Genomic DNA, 5,330 nt, shown 5'->3' with positions numbered 1-5,330 from the left:
GATGGCATCATGAGGAAGGGAAATTATGTGGATATATTGAAGCAACATCTCAAGACATCAGTCAGGAACTTAAAGCTTGGTCGCAAATGCGTCTTCCAAATGGACAATGACCCCAAGCATACTTCCAAAGTTGTGTAAAAATGGCTTAATCTTGACGCTAGGGGTCAGATGTATTTTTTACAATTTTTTAAATAACGTTCCCAAGGTAAATGGACTATTTCTCAGGTCCAGATCGTAGAATATGCATATAATTTACAGATTAGGATAGAAAACACTCCAAAGTTTCCAAAACTGTCAAAATATTGTCTGTGAGTATAACAAAACTGATTCTGCAGGCAAAAACCTGAGGAAATCTAACCCGGAACTGATAAAAAAATAAAAAATAATCTGTGTTTCCTGGCCCGTCTTCCTTCCATTTAAAGGGGTATCAACCAGGTTCATTTTCCAATGGCTTCCTCAGGCTGTGACCAGGCCTTAGACATAGTTTCAGGCTTTTATTTTGAAAAATGAGCGAGATTTTTCAAAACTAGTCAGGTGTCCTCTGATTAGTTCCTGCGCGCGAGAAGGGTAGCTCTCCATTTTCTTTCTCTCTTTTAATGAATAGGTTACGGTCCGGTTGAAATATTATCGATTATGTTTGTTAAAAACAACCTGAATATTGATTATAAAAAACATTTGACATGTTTCTACGAACATTACGGATACTTTTTGGAATTTTCGTCAAACGTTTTTTTTTTTTTACCTTTATTTAACTAGGCAAGTCAGTTAAAGAACAAATTCTTATTTACAATGACAGCCTCAGAACAGTGGGTTAACTGCCTTCTTCAGGGGCAGAATGACAGATTTTTACCTTGTCAGCGCAGTATAGTGCGTATGTTATCGTGCGTGTGTGTGTATGCATATATCTGTGCCAATGTTTGTTTTGCTTCACAGTCCTCGCAGTTCCATAAGGTGTATTTTTATCTGTTTTTCTAATCAAATGTTACTGCTGGCATGAGTTACTTGATGTGGAATAGAGTTACATATAGTCATGGCTCTATCTAGTACTGTCTCCCATAGTTTATTTTGGACTTGGGGACTGTGAAGAGACCTCTGGTGGCATGTCTTGTGGGGTATGCATGGGTGTCCTCCACTTTGAGCCAGGAGAGATTGACATGCATAGCATTAATGTTAGCTCACTGTGTACACCCAAGGGCCAGCCATACTGCCCTGTTCTGAGCCAATTGCAATTTTCCCAAGTCCCTCTGTGGCACCTGACCACACGACTGAACAGTAGTTCAGGTGGGACAAAAGTAGGGCCTGTAGGACCTGCCTTGTTTATAGTGCTGTTAAGAACGCAGAGGAGCGCTTTATTATAGACAGATTTCTCCCCATCCTAGCTACTGTTGTATCAATATGTTTTGACCATGACAGTTTATAATCCAGGGTGAATCCAAGCAGTTTAGTCTCCTCAACTTGCTCAATTTCCACATTATTCATTACAAGATTTAGTTGATGTTTAGGGTTTAGTGAAGGATTTGTCCCAAATCAATGCTTTTAGTTTTTGAAATATTTAGGACTAACTTATTCCTTGCCACCCATTCAGAAAGAACAGCAGCTCTTTGTTAAGTGTTGTTGTCATTTCAGTTGTTGTGGTAGCTGACGTGTATAGTGTTGAGTCATCCACATACATGGACACACTAGCTTTACTCAAAGACAGTGACATGTCATTAGTAAAGATTGAAAAAAGTAAGGGGTCTAGACAGTTGCCCTGAGGAATTCCTGATTCTACCTGGACTTTGTTGGAGAGGCTTCCATTAAAGAACACCCTCTGTGTTCTGTTAGACAGGAAACTCTTTATCCACAATATAGCAGGGGGTGTAAAGCCATGACACATGTTTTTCCAGCAACAGACTGTGAACTATAATGTCAAAAGCCGTACTGAAGTCTAAGAAAACAGCCCCCCCAATCTTTTTATCATCAATTTCTCTCAGCCAATCAGTAATTTTTGTAAGTGCTGTACTTGTTGAATGTCCTTCCCTATAAGCATGCTGAAAGTTTGTTGTCAATTTGTTTACTGTAAAATAGCATTGTATCTGGTCAAGCACAATTTTTCCAAAAGTTTACTATGGGTTGGTAACAGCCAGATTGGTTGGCTATTTGAGCCAGTTAAGGGGGCTTTACTATTCTTAGGTAGGGGAATAACTTTTGCTTCCCTCTAGGCCTGAGGGCACACACTTTTTAGTAGGCTTCAACTGAAGATATGGCAAATAGGAGTGGCAATATCATCTGCTATTATCCTCAGTAATTTTCCTTCCAAGTTGTCAGACCCCAGTGGCTTGTCATTGATGATAGACAACACATTTTTCACCTCTTCCACACATACTTTACAGAATTCATAATTTGTTGCTGGCATGTCATGCCTAAATTTGCTAAACTTGCCAATGAAAAAATCATTAAAGTAGTTGGAATTATCAGTGTGTTTTGTGATGAATGAGCCATCTGATTCAATGAATGATGGAGCTGAGTTTGCCTTTTTGCCCAAAATGTCATTTAAAGGTGTTATCATTCTTTATGTAATTTATCTTTGTGTCATACTATAGATTCTACTTCTTTTTATTCAGTTTAGTCACATGATTTCTCAATTTGCAGTATGTTTTCCAACCAGATGTGCAGCCAGACTTATTTATTTCCTTTTACCTCATCCCTCTCAACAAGCCATTTATTATTTTTTTTCTCATCAATCTAAGGGTATTTAAAAAAATGACAGTCATTTTTTTAATGGGTGTGTGCTTATTTGTAACTGGAATAAGCAATTTCATAAATGTGTCAAGTGCAGTGTCTGGTTTCTCCTCATTACACACCACAAACCAGCACATATTATGTACATAATCAACATAGGAATCACTACAAAACTTATTGTATTACCTCTTATACACTATATTAGGACCAGCCTTCGGAACTTTGGTTTTCCTAGATATGGCTACTATATTGTGATCACTACATCTGATGGATTTGGATACTGCTTTAAATCAAATCCCAGCAGCATTAGTAAAGATGTGATCGGTGCATTGCTGATGATTTCATTCCTGTGCTGTATGTAACTACCATGGTAGGTTGACTGATAACCTGAACTAGGTTGCAGGCACTGGTTACAGTTTGAAGCTTTTCCTTGAGTGGGCAGCTTAAAACTTCTTATGGCTGCAGGGGCAGTATTGAGTAACTTGGATGAAAGGTGCCCATTTCAAACGGCCTCGTACTCAATTCTTGCTCGTACAATATGCATATTATTATTACTATTGGATAGAAAACACTCTCAAGTTTCTAAAACCATTTGAATTATATCTGTGAGTAAAACAGAACTCATTTTTCAGCAAACTTCCTGTCAGAAAGTGAAAAATCTCAAATCGAGGCTCTGTTCCAGGGCCTACCTAATCTTTTGCTTGAAATCTATTAGTATACATGCACTTCATACGCCTTCCACTAGATGACAATAGGCTGTGAGAGGTGAAATGGGGTCTCTAGCTCTTTCTATGGTCAAAAGAGAGCGCTTGGAATGACAGGATCCCAATTTACTTTGTTCAGGAAGACGCGGAAAGGACTTCCGGATTGGCTTCTGAAAAGCTGTTGTTATAGACGGCTAATAGCTCCGGCTTTGATTTTATTTGATAAATGTGACAATATCATCGTAAAGTATGTTTTTTCAATATAGTTTAATCAGATTATTGAAATTTTTTCGGGAGTTTTGGCGTGTTCCGTTCTCTGAGTTTGTTGACGATGGAGAGCTTCGCGCCACTTGGCAAGTTTTGCTTGCTAAATCGAGAGGGAAAAAGGCCGTTCTAAAACCAAACAACGATTGTTCTGGACGAAGGACCCCTTGTACAACATTCTGATGGAAGATCATCAAAAGTAGGACCCATTTATGATGTTATTTCATATATCTGTCGAACATGTGTACTATTAGTTTGCGCCCAGATTTTGGGCGCTCTCTCGCCATAACGTAAGCTGCATGTCGTACTGAAGTTATTTTTAGAATTCTAACACGGCGATTGCATTAAGAACTAGTGTATCTATCATTTCCTATACAACATGTATTTTTTTGTAAAGTTTATGAATAGTTATTTGGTCAGAATAGGTGAGTGTCAGAAATATATCCGGACATTCTGGGAAAAAGTTGCTAAGTTTTCCCAATGTATAACCACGGATTTCAGCTCTAAATATGCACATTTTCGAACAAACCATATATGTATTGTGTAATATGATGTTATAGGACTGTCATCTGATGAAGTTTGAGAAGGTTAGTGAAAAAATGAATATCTTTTGATGGTTTATTCGATATCGCTAACGTGCCTAACGAATCAATGCTGTTGTGTGGTTGGCTATTGTAGTAAGCTAATATAATGCTATATTGTGTTTTCGCTGTAAAACACTTAAAGAATCGGAAATATTGGCTGGATTCACAAGATGTTTGTCTTTAATTTGCTGTACACCATGTATTTTTCATAAATGTTTTATGATGAGTATTTAGGTATTTCAATTTGGTCTCTGTAATTGTTCTAGCTGCTTCGGTGCTATTTCCGATTGTAGCTGCAATGTAAAACTATGATTTATACCTCAAATATGCACATTTTTCGAACAAAACATAGATTTATTGTATAACTTGTTATAAGACTGTCATCTGATGGAGTTGTTTCTTGGTTAGTTTGGTTGGTTCTTGGTTAGTTAGGTTGGTTTTGTGCAAGCTACCTGTGCTGTGAAAAATGTCTGTGCTTTTTTGTATTTGGTGGTGAGCTAACATAAATATACGTGGTGTTTTCGCTGTAAAACATTTTAAAAATCGGACATGTTGGCTGGATTCACAAGATGTGTATCTTTCATTTGCTGTATTGGACTTGTTAATGTGTGAAAGTTAAATATTTCTATAAAAAAGCCAGTCAATATTGAAATCACCCAGAAAAATATACCTCTCTGTTGGTATCACATACATTACCAAGCATTTCACACATATTATCCAGATAATGACTGTTAGCACTTGTTGGTCTATAGCAGCTTCCCACAAGAATGGACTTTAGGTGAGGCAGATGAACCTGTAGCTGTATTACTTCAACAGTATTTAACAATCTTTACAGGAATGTGGTTCTGAACATAGACAGCAAAGCACTGTTGGCATTTCTGCCTTTTCTGTAGATGTTATAACCATGTATTGCTGACACTGTATCATCAAAGGTATTATCTAAGTGAGTTTCAGAGATTGTCAGAATGTGAATGTCATCTGTTACTAGCAAGTTATTGATTTCATGAACCTTGTTTCTTAAGCTACATATTTTAATGTGGGCCCTTTTTAGGACTTT

Source organism: Salvelinus alpinus, chromosome 1, assembly GCF_045679555.1.
Source record: "Salvelinus alpinus chromosome 1, SLU_Salpinus.1, whole genome shotgun sequence".
In the NCBI taxonomy this organism is placed as follows: domain Eukaryota; kingdom Metazoa; phylum Chordata; class Actinopteri; order Salmoniformes; family Salmonidae; genus Salvelinus; species Salvelinus alpinus.
The sequence above is the reverse complement of the archived record's forward strand: the minus strand, read 5'-3'. Positions refer to the sequence as shown.